This window comes from Schistocerca serialis, unplaced genomic scaffold (assembly GCF_023864345.2).
Source record: "Schistocerca serialis cubense isolate TAMUIC-IGC-003099 unplaced genomic scaffold, iqSchSeri2.2 HiC_scaffold_737, whole genome shotgun sequence".
Lineage (NCBI taxonomy): Eukaryota > Metazoa > Arthropoda > Insecta > Orthoptera > Acrididae > Schistocerca > Schistocerca serialis.
Genome location: NW_026048339.1, coordinates 21,671 through 35,972, shown reverse-complemented (window position 1 = coordinate 35,972; position 14,302 = coordinate 21,671). Strand labels below are relative to the sequence as shown.

Sequence of the window (14,302 nt, the reverse complement as noted above, 5' to 3'; positions counted from 1 at the left end):
AATGTTTACTTCCTGTTATTGCTACTTACAGCTTCCCTTTTCCTCTTCTCCCAGCAGAGCATGAAGCCAAAAGCATTGCTCTGCGACGTTTGAGGTGCGCGCCTTGCCAGTCAGTATGTGCAAAGATGCTCGCAAAGAGAGAGGGGCGCCGACGCGGCACTCGACACGAATGCGACAAGCGACCGTACGAACGGTCGAACGAAACGTCCACATCCGGTGTGGTTCTAGTGGCTAGGATACCTGGCTTTCACCCAGGAGGCCCGGGTTCGATTCCCGGTACCGGAACGGAATTTTTTCCACACGAATCGTGGCAAGTTTGAGCTGTCCGAGCAGCCGTTTGCCGTCCTGCTCGCAATATAGCTACTGTTTCGTGACCGTCAGCAGAATATAGACTAGGGAAGCAGACACACGACGACCATAGAAATGGTGTATGGCTTCATGCCACCTGTTTCCAGCGTAGGGCTGAGCAACTGCATCTGCCGAGGCCCGTTAGCTCAGTTGGTTAGAGCGTCGTGCTAATAACGCGAAGGTCGTGGGTTCGATCCCCCCACGGGCCACTACTCTTTTTACTACTACGAAAAGGCAGCGCCGATTTCAGCTGGCGAGTGTGATGACCAAAAGATCATCACCCTGCGTGGAAGTTGACAGAGGATCAGAACCCGACTCGTCGGGAAGCGCTACAGCATTCACTCGGCAATGGCCATAATATCTTGAATACACTGGTTCTCAACCGATAAAGAGAAAATGAAAGAAAATGTCCGATTGCCGATGCGTAACAACTTTGGCCCTTGTCAGTACTTGGGCGGTGAGCGCATGGGAACACAGGGCACTATTTGCACTTTTACTTCCTATTTTTGTTTCTCCTTTGTTTTTCGGAGCTACAGCCCGATTCGGTCAGGGAGACGCCACCGTGAATGAAGGGGGCGTGCTGTGTGTCCATCGCCTCGCCTCTCCTTACCTCTCTCAGTCGTTTCTCGTGCTTGTCGTTTTGATAAAGGCCGATTTGAGAGCGTCAGCTCTCGCGTCAGCTGAGCAAAGTCGAGACAAGTCGAGACACGAGACAAGTCGAGGACACACTAAGGGCTGGTATGCAGCGAGTAAGAGCGCGAAAAAACAATAATTTAAGAGCGCGTGGCAAAAGTACTCATACGCGAAATTAAAAGCCTGCTGCGGTGGCCGGGAATCGAACCCGGATCAACTGCTTGGAAGGCAACTATGCTGACCATTACACCACCACCGCACAAGCGAGCGCCGCGCGTCCGCGCTGTGTCGGCTTCCCGCCAGTCGGCAGCGGCCGAAGGTGATCGTACCTGGCAGGGCGCATTTCGAGGCAGGCTAGGGGAGCACATCCAGACGCATTCGCGACAGCGTATCCGCGCACATTTCGCATCCTTTGGCAAGAGTTGGCGCCGGCGACGCAAGAGTACGCAGAGGACCGCGTTCTGGCGGCATTTTTAAGCAGTGCATGTGCAGGATTCAGCGTCTGCAGCATCTTCCCACAGAATGCTACGGCGCTTGACGGCAGTCCCACTTTCCTTGAGACATCTGCTCGGGAAGCAGCGTCAAGTTACCGCTGGCCCCAGCATCGGTGGTTCGGTGGTAGAATGCTCGCCTGCCACGCGGGCGGCCCGGGTTCGATTCCCGGCCGATGCATCATTTTGCTTTTCCCGCGATGATGCTGCCGCGTGGCTTGAGCGCTTGAGATGCACGATCCACAAGAATGTGTAGCTGGATTTCCCTTGAGAAGGACCGAGAACGCAGCACTCGCGGGTCCCCACTAGGGACGCTCGCATCATGTTCTACAGACTAGCGTCGGCCTGGCCTCACAAGTTGCTGGGTCCGGGTGCCTCCGAGGCTCTGAACTTTAACGACAAGGAGTGCTGCCTATCGTTGCAACAGCTGCAGCAAGCACCGCAATCAACTGGGCCGGCAGTGCACGTGTAGGCAACAGAACACGTTATCCAGGAAGTACAGTGTCTCTACGTCTAATATTGGTACGGTATTTACCAGTTTTCCAGGACAAGCGGTGCACCCGTGCCTCGGTAGCGCAGTAGGCAGCGCGTAAGTCTCATAATCTTAAGGTCGTGAGTTCGATCCTCACCGGGGCATTTAACTTTCTGTGACTGATGGTGGTGCTGTTGCTAGGGCGCCAACGTATTTCTTGTTTGTTATCCACAACGTTTCAACGCTTCAGCGGAAAATGTTTACTTCCTGTTATTGCTACTTACAAGCTTCCCTTTTCCTCTTCTCCCAGCAGAGCATGAAGCCAAAAGCATTGCTCTGCGACGTTTGAGGTGCGCGCCTTGCCAGTCAGTATGTGCAAAGATGCTCGCAAAGAGAGAGGGGCGCCGACGCGGCACTCGACACGAAATGCGACAAGCGACCGTACGAACGGTCGAACGAACGTCCACATCCGCTGTGGTCTAGTGGCTAGGATACCTGCTTTCACCCAGGAGGCCCGGGTTCGATTCCCGGTACAGGAACGGAATTTTTTCCACACGAAATCGTGGCAAGTTTGAGCTGTCCGAGCAGCCGTTTGCCGTCCTGCTCGCAATATAGCTACTGTTTCGTGACCGTCAGCAGAATATAGACTAGGGAAGCAGACACACGACGACCATAGAAATGGTGTATGGCTTCATGCCACCTGTTTCCAGCGTAGGGCTGAGCAACTGCATCTGCCGAGGCCCGTTAGCTCAGTTGGTTAGAGCGTCGTGCTAATAACGCGAAGGTCGTGGGTTCGATCCCCCCACGGGCCACTACTCTTTTACTACTACGAAAAGGCAGCGCCGATTTCAGCTGGCGAGTGTGATGACCAAAAGATCATCACCCTGCGTGGAAGTTGACAGAGGATCCGAACCCGACTCGTCGGGAAGCGCTACAGCATTCACTCGGCAATGGCCATAATATCTTGAATACACTGGTTCTCAACCGATAAAGAGAAAATGAAAGAAAATGTCCGATTGCCGATGCGTAACAACTTTGGCCCTTGTCAGTACTTGGGCGGGTGAGCGCATGGGAACACAGGGCACTATTTGCACTTTTACTTCCTATTTTTGTTTCTCCTTTGTTTTCGGAGCTACAGCCCCGATTCGGTCAGGGAGACGCCACCGTGAAATGAAGGGGGCGTGCTGTGTGTCATCGCCTCGCCTCTCCTTACCTCTCTCAGTCGTTTCTCGTGCTTGTCGTTTTGATAAAGGCCGATTTGAGAGCGTCAGCTCTCGCGTCAGCTGAGCAAAGTCGAGACAAGTCGAGACACGAGACAAGTCGAGACACACTAAGGGCTGGTATGCAGCGAGTAAGAGCGCGAAAAAACAATAATTTAAGAGCGCGTGGCAAAAGTACTCATACGCGAAATTAAAAGCCTGCTGCGGTGGCCGGGAATCGAACCCGGATCAACTGCTTGGAAGGCAACTATGCTGACCATTACACCACCACCGCACAAGCGAGCGCCGCGCGTCCGCGCTGTGTCGGCTTCCCGCCAGTCGGCAGCGGCCGAAGGTGATCGTACCTGGCAGGCGCATTTCGAGGCAGGCTAGGGGAGCACATCCAGACGCATTCGGACAGCGTATCCGCGCACATTTCGCATCCTTTGGCAAGAGTTGGGCGCCGGCGACGCAAGAGTACGCAGAGGACCGCGTTCTGGCGGCATTTTTAAGCAGTGCAGTGCAGGATTCAGCGTCTGCAGCATCTTTCCCACAGAATGCTACGGCGCTTGACGGCAGTCCCACTTTCCCTTGAGACATCTGCTCGGGAAGCAAGCGTCAAGTTACCGCTGGCCCCAGCATCGGTGGTTCGGTGTAGAATGCTCGCCTGCCACGCGGGCGGCCCGGGTTCGATTCCCGGCCGATGCATCATTTTGCTTTTCCCCGCGATGATGCTGCCGCGTGGCTTGAGCGCTTGAGATGCACGATCCACAAGAATGTGTAGCTGGATTTCCCTTGAGAAGGACCGAGAACGCAGCACTCGCGGGTCCCCACTAGGACGCTCGCATCATGTTCTACAGACTAGCGTCGGCCTGGCCTCACAAGTTGCTGGTCCGGGTGCCTCCGAGGCTCTGAACTTTAACGACAAGGAGTGCTGCCTATCGTTGCAACAGCTGCAGCAGCACCGCAATCAACTGGGCCGGCAGTGCACGTGTAGCAACAGAACACGTTATCCAGGAAGTACAGTGTCTCTACGTCTAATATTGGGTACGGTATTTACCCAGTTTCCAGGACAAGCGGTGCACCCGTGCCTCGGTAGCGCAGTAGGCAGCGCGTAAGTCTCATAATCTTAAGGTCGTGAGTTCGATCCTCACCCGGGGCATTTAACTTTCTGTGACTGATGGTGGTGCTGTTGCTAGGGGCGCCAACGTATTTCTTGTTTGTTATCCACAACGTATTCAACGCTTCAGCGGGAAAATGTTTACTTCCTGTTATTGCTACTTACAGCTTCCCTTTTCCTCTTCTCCCAGCAGAGCATGAAGCCAAAAGCATTGCTCTGCGACGTTTGAGGTGCGCGCCTTGCCAGTCAGTATGTGCAAAGATGCTCGCAAAGAGAGAGGGGCGCCGACGCGGCACTCGACACGAATGCGACAAGCGACCGTACGAACGGTCGAACGAAACGTCCACATCCGGTGTGGTCTAGTGGCTAGGGATACCTGGCTTTCACCAGGAGGCCCGGGTTCGATTCCCGGTACCGGAACGGAATATTTTCCACACGAATCGTGGCAAGTTTGAGCTGTCCGAGCAGCCGTTTGCCGTCCTGCTCGCAATATAGCTACTGTTTCGTGACCGTCAGCAGAATATAGACTAGGGAAGCAGACACACGACGACCATAGAAATGGTGTATGGCTTCATGCCACCTGTTTCCAGCGTAGGGCTGAGCAACTGCATCTGCCGAGGCCCGTTAGCTCAGTTGGTTAGAGCGTCGTGCTAATAACGCGAAGGGTCGTGGGTTCGATCCCCCCACGGGCCACTACTCTTTTACTACTACGAAAAGGCAGCGCCGATTTCAGCTGGCGAGTGTGATGACCAAAAGATCATCACCCTGCGTGGAAGTTGACAGAGGATCCGAACCCGACTCGTCGGGAAGCGCTACAAGCATTCACTCGGCAATGGCCATAATATCTTGAATACACTGGTTCTCAACCGATAAAGAGAAAATGAAAGAAAATGTCCGATTGCCGATGCGTAACAACTTTGGCCCTTGTCCAGTACTTGGGCGGGTGAGCGCATGGGAACACAGGGCACTATTTGCACTTTTACTTCCTATTTTTGTTCTCCTTTGTTTTCGGAGCTACAGCCCGATTCGGTCAGGGAGACGCCACCGTGAAATGAAGGGGGCGTGCTGTGTGTCCATCGCCTCGCCCTCTCCTTACCTCTCTCAGTCGTTTCTCGTGCTTGTCGTTTTGATAAAGGCCGATTTGAGAGCGTCAGCTCTCGCGTCAGCTGAGCAAAGTCGAGACAAGTCGAGACACGAGACAAGTCGAGAACACACTAAGGCTGGTATGCAGCGAGTAAGAGCGCGAAAAAACAATAATTTAAGAGCCGCGTGGCAAAAGTACTCATACGCGAAATTAAAAGCCTGCTGCGGTGGCCGGAATCGAACCCGGATCAACTGCTTGGAAGGCAACTATGCTGACCATTACACCACCACCGCACAAGCGAGCGCCGCGCGTCCGCGCTGTGTCGGCTTCCCGCCAGTCGGCAGCGGCCGAAGGTGATCGTACCTGGCAGGCGCATTTCGAGGCAGGCTAGGGGAGCACATCCAGACGCATTCGGACAGCGTATCCGCGCACATTTCGCATCCTTTGGCAAGAGTTGGGCGCCGGCGACGCAAGAGTACGCAGAGGACCGCGTTCTGGCGGCATTTTTAAGCAGTGCAGTGCAGGATTCAGCGTCTGCAGCATCTTTCCCACAGAATGCTACGGCGCTTGACGGCAGTCCCACTTTCCCTTGAGACATCTGCTCGGGAAGCAGCGTCAAGTTACCGCTGGCCCCAGATCGGTGGTTCGGTGGTAGAATGCTCGCCTGCCACGCGGGCGGCCCGGGTTCGATTCCCGGCCGATGCATCATTTGCTTTTCCCGCGATGATGCTGCCGCGTGGCTTGAGCGCTTGAGATGCACGATCCACAAGAATGTGTAGCTGGATTTCCTTGAGAAGGACCGAGAACGCAGCACTCGCGGGTCCCCACTAGGACGCTCGCATCATGTTCTACAGACTAGCGTCGGCCTGGCCTCACAAGTTGCTGGGTCGGGTGCCTCCGAGGCTCTGAACTTTAACGACAAGGAGTGCTGCCTATCGTTGCAACAGCTGCAGCAGCACCGCAATCAACTGGGCCGGCAGTGCACGTGTAGCAACAGAACACGTTATCCAGGAAGTACAGTGTCTCTACGTCTAATATTGGGTACGGTATTTACCCAGTTTCCAGGACAAGCGGTGCACCCGTGCCTCGGTAGCGCAGTAGGCAGCGCGTAAGTCTCATAATCTTAAGGTCGTGAGTTCGATCCTCACCCGGGCATTTAACTTTCTGTGACTGATGGTGGTGCTGTTGCTAGGGCGCCAACGTATTTCTTGTTTGTTATCCACAACGTTTCAACGCTTCAGCGGGAAAATGTTTACTTCCTGTTATTGCTACTTACAGCTTCCCTTTTCCTCTTCTCCCAGCAGAGCATGAAGCCAAAAGCATTGCTCTGCGACGTTTGAGGTGCGCGCCTTGCCAGTCAGTATGTGCAAAGATGCTCGCAAGAGAGAGGGGCGCCGACGCGGCACTCGACACGAAATGCGACAAGCGACCGTACGAACGGTCGAACGAAACGTCCACATCCGCTGTGGTCTAGTGGCTAGGATACCTGGCTTTCACCCAGGAGGCCCGGGTTCGATTCCCGGTACAGGAACGGAATTTTTTCCACACGAATCGTGGCAAGTTTGAGCTGTCCGAGCAGCCGTTTGCCGTCCTGCTCGCAAATAGCTACTGTTTCGTGACCGTCAGCAGAATATAGACTAGGGAAGCAGACACACGACGACCATAGAAATGGTGTATGGCTTCATGCCACCTGTTTCCAGCGTAGGGCTGAGCAACTGCATCTGCGAGGCCCGTTAGCTCAGTTGGTTAGAGCGTCGTGCTAATAACGCGAAGGTCGTGGGTTCGATCCCCCCACGGGCCACTACTCTTTTACTACTACGAAAAGGCAGCGCCGATTTCAGCTGGCGAGTGTGATGACCAAAAGATCATCACCCTGCGTGGAAGTTGACAGAGGATCCGAACCCGACTCGTCGGGAAGCGCTACAGCATTCACTCGGCAATGGCCATAATATCTTGAATACACTGGTTCTCAACCGATAAAGAGAAAATGAAAGAAAATGTCCGATTGCCGATGCGTAACAACTTTGGCCCTTGTCAGTACTTGGGGCGGTGAGCGCATGGGAACACAGGGCACTATTTGCACTTTTTACTTCCTATTTTTGTTTCTCCTTTGTTTTCGGAGCTACAGCCCGATTCGGTCAGGGAGACGCCACCGTGAAATGAAGGGGGCGTGCTGTGTGTCCATCGCCTCGCCTCTCCTTACCTCTCTCAGTCGTTTCTCGTGCTTGTCGTTTTGATAAAGGCCGATTTGAGAGCGTCAGCTCTCGCGTCAGCTGAGCAAAGTCGAGACAAGTCGAGACACGAGACAAGTCGAGACACACTAAGGGCTGGTATGCAGCGAGTAAGAGCGCGAAAAAACAATAATTTAAGAGCGCGTGGCAAAAGTACTCATACGCGAAATTAAAAGCCTGCTGCGGTGGCCGGGAATCGAACCCGGATCAACTGCTTGGAAGGCAACTATGCTGACCATTACACCACCACCGCACAAGCGAGCGCCGCGCGTCCGCGCTGTGTCGGCTTCCCGCCAGTCGGCAGCGGCCGAAGGTGATCGTACCTGGCAGGCGCATTTCGAGGCAGGCTAGGGGAGCACATCCAGACGCATTCGGACAGCGTATCCGCGCACATTTCGCATCCTTTGGCAAGAGTTGGGCGCCGGCGACGCAAGAGTACGCAGAGGACCGCGTTCTGGCGGCATTTTTAAGCAGTGCAGTGCAGGATTCAGCGTCTGCAGCATCTTTCCCACAGAATGCTACGGCGCTTGACGGCAGTCCCACTTTCCCTTGAGACATCTGCTCGGAAGCAGCGTCAAGTTACCGCTGGCCCCAGCATCGGTGGTTCGGTGGTAGAATGCTCGCCTGCCACGCGGGCGGCCCGGGTTCGATTCCCGGCCGATGCATCATTTTGCTTTTCCCGCGATGATGCTGCCGCGTGCTTGAGCGCTTGAGATGCACGATCCACAAGAATGTGTAGCTGGATTTCCCTTGAGAAGGACCGAGAACGCAGCACTCGCGGGTCCCCACTAGGACGCTCGCATCATGTTCTACAGACTAGCGTCGGCCTGGCCTCACAAGTTGCTGGGTCCGGGTGCCTCCGAGGCTCTGAACTTTAACGACAAGGAGTGCTGCCTATCGTTGCAACAGCTGCAGCAGCACCGCAATCAACTGGGCCGGCAGTGCACGTGTAGCAACAGAACACGTTATCCAGGAAGTACAGTGTCTCTACGTCTAATATTGGGTACGGTATTTACCCAGTTTCCAGGACAAGCGGTGCACCCGTGCCTCGGTAGCGCAGTAGGCAGCGCGTAAGTCTCATAATCTTAAGGTCGTGAGTTCGATCCTCACCCGGGGCATTTAACTTTCTGTGACTGATGGTGGTGCTGTTGCTAGGGCGCCAACGTATTTCTTGTTTGTTATCCACAACGTTTCAACGCTTCAGCGGGAAAATGTTTACTTCCTGTTATTGCTACTTACAGCTTCCCTTTTCCTCTTCTCCCAGCAGAGCATGAAGCCAAAAGCATTGCTCTGCGACGTTTGAGGTGCGCGCCTTGCCAGTCAGTATGTGCAAAGATGCTCGCAAAGAGAGAGGGGCGCCGACGCGGCACTCGACACGAAATGCGACAAGCGACCGTACGAACGGTCGAACGAAACGTCCACATCCGGTGTGGTCTAGTGGCTAGGATACCTGGCTTTCACCCAGGAGGCCCGGGTTCGATTCCCGGTACCCGGAACGGAATTTTTTCCACACGAATCGTGGCAAGTTTGAGCTGTCCGAGCAGCCGTTTGCCGTCCTGCTCGCAATATAGCTACTGTTTCGTGACCGTCAGCAGAATATAGACTAGGGAAGCAGACACACGACGACCATAGAAATGGTGTATGGCTTCATGCCACCTGTTTCCAGCGTAGGGCTGAGCAACTGCATCTGCCGAGGCCCGTTAGCTCAGTTGGTTAGAGCGTCGTGCTAATAACGCGAAGGTCGTGGGTTCGATCCCCCCACGGGCCACTACTCTTTTACTACTACGAAAAGGCAGCGCCGATTTCAGCTGGCGAGTGTGATGACCAAAAGATCATCACCCTGCGTGGAAGTTGACAGAGGATCCGAACCCGACTCGTCGGGAAGCGCTACAGCATTCACTCGGCAATGGCCATAATATCTTGAATACACTGGTTCTCAACCGATAAAGAGAAAATGAAAGAAAATGTCCGATTGCCGATGCGTAACAACTTTGGCCCTTGTCAGTACTTGGGCGGGTGAGCGCATGGGAACACAGGGCACTATTTGCACTTTTACTTCCTATTTTTGTTTCTCCTTTGTTTTCGGAGCTACAGCCCGATTCGGTCAGGGAGACGCCACCGTGAAATGAAGGGGGCGTGCTGTGTGTCCATCGCCTCGCCTCTCCTTACCTCTCTCAGTCGTTTCTCGTGCTTGTCGTTTTGATAAAGGCCGATTTGAGAGCGTCAGCTCTCGCGTCAGCTGAGCAAAGTCGAGACAAGTCGAGACACGAGACAAGTCGAGACACACTAAGGGCTGGTATGCAGCGAGTAAGAGCGCGAAAAAACAATAATTTAAGAGCGCGTGGCAAAAGTACTCATACGCGAAATTAAAAGCCTGCTGCGGTGGCCGGGAATCGAACCCGGATCAACTGCTTGGAAGGCAACTATGCTGACCATTACACCACCACCGCACAAGCGAGCGCCGCGCGTCCGCGCTGTGTCGGCTTCCCGCCAGTCGGCAGCGGCCGAAGGTGATCGTACCTGGCAGGCGCATTTCGAGGCAGGCTAGGGGAGCACATCCAGACGCATTCGGACAGCGTATCCGCGCACATTTCGCATCCTTTGGCAAGAGTTGGGCGCCGGCGACGCAAGAGTACGCAGAGGACCGCGTTCTGGCGGCATTTTTAAGCAGTGCAGTGCAGGATTCAGCGTCTGCAGCATCTTTCCCACAGAATGCTACGGCGCTTGACGGCAGTCCCACTTTCCCTTGAGACATCTGCTCGGGAAGCAGCGTCAAGTTACCGCTGGCCCCAGCATCGGTGGTTCGGTGGTAGAATGCTCGCCTGCCACGCGGGCGGCCCGGGTTCGATTCCCGGCCGATGCATCATTTTGCTTTTCCCGCGATGATGCTGCCGCGTGGCTTGAGCGCTTGAGATGCACGATCCACAAGAATGTGTAGCTGGATTTCCCTTGAGAAGGACCGAGAACGCAGCACTCGCGGGTCCCCACTAGGACGCTCGCATCATGTTCTACAGACTAGCGTCGGCCTGGCCTCACAAGTTGCTGGGTCCGGGTGCCTCCGAGGCTCTGAACTTTAACGACAAGGAGTGCTGCCTATCGTTGCAACAGCTGCAGCAGCACCGCAATCAACTGGGCCGGCAGTGCACGTGTAGCAACAGAACACGTTATCCAGGAAGTACAGTGTCTCTACGTCTAATATTGGGTACGGTATTTACCCAGTTTCCAGGACAAGCGGTGCACCCGTGCCTCGGTAGCGCAGTAGGCAGCGCGTAAGTCTCATAATCTTAAGGTCGTGAGTTCGATCCTCACCCGGGGCATTTAACTTTCTGTGACTGATGGTGGTGCTGTTGCTAGGGCGCCAACGTATTTCTTGTTTGTTATCCACAACGTTTCAACGCTTCAGCGGGAAAATGTTTACTTCCTGTTATTGCTACTTACAGCTTCCCTTTTCCTCTTCTCCCAGCAGAGCATGAAGCCAAAAGCATTGCTCTGCGACGTTTGAGGTGCGCGCCTTGCCAGTCAGTATGTGCAAAGATGCTCGCAAAGAGAGAGGGGCGCCGACGCGGCACTCGACACGAAATGCGACAAGCGACCGTACGAACGGTCGAACGAAACGTCCACATCCGCTGTGGTCTAGTGGCTAGGATACCTGGCTTTCACCCAGGAGGCCCGGGTTCGATTCCCGGTACAGGAACGGAATTTTTTCCACACGAATCGTGGCAAGTTTGAGCTGTCCGAGCAGCCGTTTGCCGTCCTGCTCGCAATATAGCTACTGTTTCGTGACCGTCAGCAGAATATAGACTAGGGAAGCAGACACACGACGACCATAGAAATGGTGTATGGCTTCATGCCACCTGTTTCCAGCGTAGGGCTGAGCAACTGCATCTGCCGAGGCCCGTTAGCTCAGTTGGTTAGAGCGTCGTGCTAATAACGCGAAGGTCGTGGGTTCGATCCCCCCACGGGCCACTACTCTTTTACTACTACGAAAAGGCAGCGCCGATTTCAGCTGGCGAGTGTGATGACCAAAAGATCATCACCCTGCGTGGAAGTTGACAGAGGATCCGAACCCGACTCGTCGGGAAGCGCTACAGCATTCACTCGGCAATGGCCATAATATCTTGAATACACTGGTTCTCAACCGATAAAGAGAAAATGAAAGAAAATGTCCGATTGCCGATGCGTAACAACTTTGGCCCTTGTCAGTACTTGGGCGGGTGAGCGCATGGGAACACAGGGCACTATTTGCACTTTTACTTCCTATTTTTGTTTCTCCTTTGTTTTCGGAGCTACAGCCCGATTCGGTCAGGGAGACGCCACCGTGAAATGAAGGGGGCGTGCTGTGTGTCCATCGCCTCGCCTCTCCTTACCTCTCTCAGTCGTTTCTCGTGCTTGTCGTTTTGATAAAGGCCGATTTGAGAGCGTCAGCTCTCGCGTCAGCTGAGCAAAGTCGAGACAAGTCGAGACACGAGACAAGTCGAGACACACTAAGGGCTGGTATGCAGCGAGTAAGAGCGCGAAAAAACAATAATTTAAGAGCGCGTGGCAAAAGTACTCATACGCGAAATTAAAAGCCTGCTGCGGTGGCCGGGAATCGAACCCGGATCAACTGCTTGGAAGGCAACTATGCTGACCATTACACCACCACCGCACAAGCGAGCGCCGCGCGTCCGCGCTGTGTCGGCTTCCCGCCAGTCGGCAGCGGCCGAAGGTGATCGTACCTGGCAGGCGCATTTCGAGGCAGGCTAGGGGAGCACATCCAGACGCATTCGGACAGCGTATCCGCGCACATTTCGCATCCTTTGGCAAGAGTTGGGCGCCGGCGACGCAAGAGTACGCAGAGGACCGCGTTCTGGCGGCATTTTTAAGCAGTGCAGTGCAGGATTCAGCGTCTGCAGCATCTTTCCCACAGAATGCTACGGCGCTTGACGGCAGTCCCACTTTCCCTTGAGACATCTGCTCGGGAAGCAGCGTCAAGTTACCGCTGGCCCCAGCATCGGTGGTTCGGTGGTAGAATGCTCGCCTGCCACGCGGGCGGCCCGGGTTCGATTCCCGGCCGATGCATCATTTTGCTTTTCCCGCGATGATGCTGCCGCGTGGCTTGAGCGCTTGAGATGCACGATCCACAAGAATGTGTAGCTGGATTTCCCTTGAGAAGGACCGAGAACGCAGCACTCGCGGGTCCCCACTAGGACGCTCGCATCATGTTCTACAGACTAGCGTCGGCCTGGCCTCACAAGTTGCTGGGTCCGGGTGCCTCCGAGGCTCTGAACTTTAACGACAAGGAGTGCTGCCTATCGTTGCAACAGCTGCAGCAGCACCGCAATCAACTGGGCCGGCAGTGCACGTGTAGCAACAGAACACGTTATCCAGGAAGTACAGTGTCTCTACGTCTAATATTGGGTACGGTATTTACCCAGTTTCCAGGACAAGCGGTGCACCCGTGCCTCGGTAGCGCAGTAGGCAGCGCGTAAGTCTCATAATCTTAAGGTCGTGAGTTCGATCCTCACCCGGGGCATTTAACTTTCTGTGACTGATGGTGGTGCTGTTGCTAGGGCGCCAACGTATTTCTTGTTTGTTATCCACAACGTTTCAACGCTTCAGCGGGAAAATGTTTACTTCCTGTTATTGCTACTTACAGCTTCCCTTTTCCTCTTCTCCCAGCAGAGCATGAAGCCAAAAGCATTGCTCTGCGACGTTTGAGGTGCGCGCCTTGCCAGTCAGTATGTGCAAAGATGCTCGCAAAGAGAGAGGGGCGCCGACGCGGCACTCGACACGAAATGCGACAAGCGACCGTACGAACGGTCGAACGAAACGTCCACATCCGGTGTGGTCTAGTGGCTAGGATACCTGGCTTTCACCCAGGAGGCCCGGGTTCGATTCCCGGTACCGGAACGGAATTTTTTCCACACGAATCGTGGCAAGTTTGAGCTGTCCGAGCAGCCGTTTGCCGTCCTGCTCGCAATATAGCTACTGTTTCGTGACCGTCAGCAGAATATAGACTAGGGAAGCAGACACACGACGACCATAGAAATGGTGTATGGCTTCATGCCACCTGTTTCCAGCGTAGGGCTGAGCAACTGCATCTGCCGAGGCCCGTTAGCTCAGTTGGTTAGAGCGTCGTGCTAATAACGCGAAGGTCGTGGGTTCGATCCCCCCACGGGCCACTACTCTTTTACTACTACGAAAAGGCAGCGCCGATTTCAGCTGGCGAGTGTGATGACCAAAAGATCATCACCCTGCGTGGAAGTTGACAGAGGATCCGAACCCGACTCGTCGGGAAGCGCTACAGCATTCACTCGGCAATGGCCATAATATCTTGAATACACTGGTTCTCAACCGATAAAGAGAAAATGAAAGAAAATGTCCGATTGCCGATGCGTAACAACTTTGGCCCTTGTCAGTACTTGGGCGGGTGAGCGCATGGGAACACAGGGCACTATTTGCACTTTTACTTCCTATTTTTGTTTCTCCTTTGTTTTCGGAGCTACAGCCCGATTCGGTCAGGGAGACGCCACCGTGAAATGAAGGGGGCGTGCTGTGTGTCCATCGCCTCGCCTCTCCTTACCTCTCTCAGTCGTTTCTCGTGCTTGTCGTTTTGATAAAGGCCGATTTGAGAGCGTCAGCTCTCGCGTCAGCTGAGCAAAGTCGAGACAAGTCGAGACACGAGACAAGTCGAGACACACTAAGGGCTGGTATGCAGCGAGTAAGAGCGCGAAAAAACAAT

At 54.4% G+C, this 14,302-nt stretch overlaps 30 non-coding genes across 30 annotated transcripts; 24 read left to right on the top strand and 6 right to left on the bottom strand.

The window, feature by feature from the left end:
• Positions 1 to 212: 212 nt before the first annotated feature.
• Positions 213 to 285, top strand: Trnae-uuc (transfer RNA glutamic acid (anticodon UUC)). The gene has a single exon. It is a non-coding gene; the product is annotated as a tRNA-Glu (tRNA).
• A 198-nt stretch (positions 286 to 483) lies between these two features.
• Positions 484 to 557, top strand: Trnai-aau (transfer RNA isoleucine (anticodon AAU)). The gene has a single exon. It is a non-coding gene; the product is annotated as a tRNA-Ile (tRNA).
• Positions 558 to 1,168: 611 nt separating this feature from the next.
• Trnag-ucc (transfer RNA glycine (anticodon UCC)) lies at positions 1,169 to 1,240 on the bottom strand. Its single transcript has one exon. It is a non-coding gene; the product is annotated as a tRNA-Gly (tRNA).
• Positions 1,241 to 1,582: 342 nt separating this feature from the next.
• Positions 1,583 to 1,653, top strand: Trnag-gcc (transfer RNA glycine (anticodon GCC)). Its single transcript has one exon. It is a non-coding gene; the product is annotated as a tRNA-Gly (tRNA).
• A 382-nt stretch (positions 1,654 to 2,035) lies between these two features.
• On the top strand, positions 2,036 to 2,109 carry Trnam-cau (transfer RNA methionine (anticodon CAU)). The gene has a single exon. It is a non-coding gene; the product is annotated as a tRNA-Met (tRNA).
• Positions 2,110 to 2,682: 573 nt separating this feature from the next.
• On the top strand, positions 2,683 to 2,756 carry Trnai-aau (transfer RNA isoleucine (anticodon AAU)). The gene has a single exon. It is a non-coding gene; the product is annotated as a tRNA-Ile (tRNA).
• A 610-nt stretch (positions 2,757 to 3,366) lies between these two features.
• Positions 3,367 to 3,438, bottom strand: Trnag-ucc (transfer RNA glycine (anticodon UCC)). Its single transcript has one exon. It is a non-coding gene; the product is annotated as a tRNA-Gly (tRNA).
• A 343-nt stretch (positions 3,439 to 3,781) lies between these two features.
• On the top strand, positions 3,782 to 3,851 carry Trnag-gcc (transfer RNA glycine (anticodon GCC)). The gene has a single exon. It is a non-coding gene; the product is annotated as a tRNA-Gly (tRNA).
• A 381-nt stretch (positions 3,852 to 4,232) lies between these two features.
• Trnam-cau (transfer RNA methionine (anticodon CAU)) lies at positions 4,233 to 4,305 on the top strand. Its single transcript has one exon. It is a non-coding gene; the product is annotated as a tRNA-Met (tRNA).
• A 576-nt stretch (positions 4,306 to 4,881) lies between these two features.
• On the top strand, positions 4,882 to 4,956 carry Trnai-aau (transfer RNA isoleucine (anticodon AAU)). Its single transcript has one exon. It is a non-coding gene; the product is annotated as a tRNA-Ile (tRNA).
• A 613-nt stretch (positions 4,957 to 5,569) lies between these two features.
• Trnag-ucc (transfer RNA glycine (anticodon UCC)) lies at positions 5,570 to 5,640 on the bottom strand. Its single transcript has one exon. It is a non-coding gene; the product is annotated as a tRNA-Gly (tRNA).
• Positions 5,641 to 5,981: 341 nt separating this feature from the next.
• On the top strand, positions 5,982 to 6,052 carry Trnag-gcc (transfer RNA glycine (anticodon GCC)). The gene has a single exon. It is a non-coding gene; the product is annotated as a tRNA-Gly (tRNA).
• Positions 6,053 to 6,429: 377 nt separating this feature from the next.
• On the top strand, positions 6,430 to 6,503 carry Trnam-cau (transfer RNA methionine (anticodon CAU)). The gene has a single exon. It is a non-coding gene; the product is annotated as a tRNA-Met (tRNA).
• Positions 6,504 to 6,806: 303 nt separating this feature from the next.
• Trnae-uuc (transfer RNA glutamic acid (anticodon UUC)) lies at positions 6,807 to 6,878 on the top strand. Its single transcript has one exon. It is a non-coding gene; the product is annotated as a tRNA-Glu (tRNA).
• A 196-nt stretch (positions 6,879 to 7,074) lies between these two features.
• On the top strand, positions 7,075 to 7,148 carry Trnai-aau (transfer RNA isoleucine (anticodon AAU)). Its single transcript has one exon. It is a non-coding gene; the product is annotated as a tRNA-Ile (tRNA).
• A 611-nt stretch (positions 7,149 to 7,759) lies between these two features.
• On the bottom strand, positions 7,760 to 7,831 carry Trnag-ucc (transfer RNA glycine (anticodon UCC)). Its single transcript has one exon. It is a non-coding gene; the product is annotated as a tRNA-Gly (tRNA).
• A 341-nt stretch (positions 7,832 to 8,172) lies between these two features.
• Positions 8,173 to 8,243, top strand: Trnag-gcc (transfer RNA glycine (anticodon GCC)). The gene has a single exon. It is a non-coding gene; the product is annotated as a tRNA-Gly (tRNA).
• Positions 8,244 to 8,623: 380 nt separating this feature from the next.
• Trnam-cau (transfer RNA methionine (anticodon CAU)) lies at positions 8,624 to 8,696 on the top strand. Its single transcript has one exon. It is a non-coding gene; the product is annotated as a tRNA-Met (tRNA).
• Positions 8,697 to 9,001: 305 nt separating this feature from the next.
• Trnae-uuc (transfer RNA glutamic acid (anticodon UUC)) lies at positions 9,002 to 9,074 on the top strand. The gene has a single exon. It is a non-coding gene; the product is annotated as a tRNA-Glu (tRNA).
• Positions 9,075 to 9,272: 198 nt separating this feature from the next.
• Positions 9,273 to 9,346, top strand: Trnai-aau (transfer RNA isoleucine (anticodon AAU)). The gene has a single exon. It is a non-coding gene; the product is annotated as a tRNA-Ile (tRNA).
• Positions 9,347 to 9,956: 610 nt separating this feature from the next.
• Trnag-ucc (transfer RNA glycine (anticodon UCC)) lies at positions 9,957 to 10,028 on the bottom strand. Its single transcript has one exon. It is a non-coding gene; the product is annotated as a tRNA-Gly (tRNA).
• A 342-nt stretch (positions 10,029 to 10,370) lies between these two features.
• Positions 10,371 to 10,441, top strand: Trnag-gcc (transfer RNA glycine (anticodon GCC)). The gene has a single exon. It is a non-coding gene; the product is annotated as a tRNA-Gly (tRNA).
• A 381-nt stretch (positions 10,442 to 10,822) lies between these two features.
• Positions 10,823 to 10,895, top strand: Trnam-cau (transfer RNA methionine (anticodon CAU)). The gene has a single exon. It is a non-coding gene; the product is annotated as a tRNA-Met (tRNA).
• A 305-nt stretch (positions 10,896 to 11,200) lies between these two features.
• Positions 11,201 to 11,272, top strand: Trnae-uuc (transfer RNA glutamic acid (anticodon UUC)). The gene has a single exon. It is a non-coding gene; the product is annotated as a tRNA-Glu (tRNA).
• A 198-nt stretch (positions 11,273 to 11,470) lies between these two features.
• Positions 11,471 to 11,544, top strand: Trnai-aau (transfer RNA isoleucine (anticodon AAU)). Its single transcript has one exon. It is a non-coding gene; the product is annotated as a tRNA-Ile (tRNA).
• Positions 11,545 to 12,154: 610 nt separating this feature from the next.
• Trnag-ucc (transfer RNA glycine (anticodon UCC)) lies at positions 12,155 to 12,226 on the bottom strand. The gene has a single exon. It is a non-coding gene; the product is annotated as a tRNA-Gly (tRNA).
• Positions 12,227 to 12,568: 342 nt separating this feature from the next.
• On the top strand, positions 12,569 to 12,639 carry Trnag-gcc (transfer RNA glycine (anticodon GCC)). Its single transcript has one exon. It is a non-coding gene; the product is annotated as a tRNA-Gly (tRNA).
• Positions 12,640 to 13,020: 381 nt separating this feature from the next.
• Trnam-cau (transfer RNA methionine (anticodon CAU)) lies at positions 13,021 to 13,093 on the top strand. The gene has a single exon. It is a non-coding gene; the product is annotated as a tRNA-Met (tRNA).
• Positions 13,094 to 13,398: 305 nt separating this feature from the next.
• Positions 13,399 to 13,470, top strand: Trnae-uuc (transfer RNA glutamic acid (anticodon UUC)). The gene has a single exon. It is a non-coding gene; the product is annotated as a tRNA-Glu (tRNA).
• Positions 13,471 to 13,668: 198 nt separating this feature from the next.
• Trnai-aau (transfer RNA isoleucine (anticodon AAU)) lies at positions 13,669 to 13,742 on the top strand. Its single transcript has one exon. It is a non-coding gene; the product is annotated as a tRNA-Ile (tRNA).
• Positions 13,743 to 14,302: the final 560 nt, after the last annotated feature.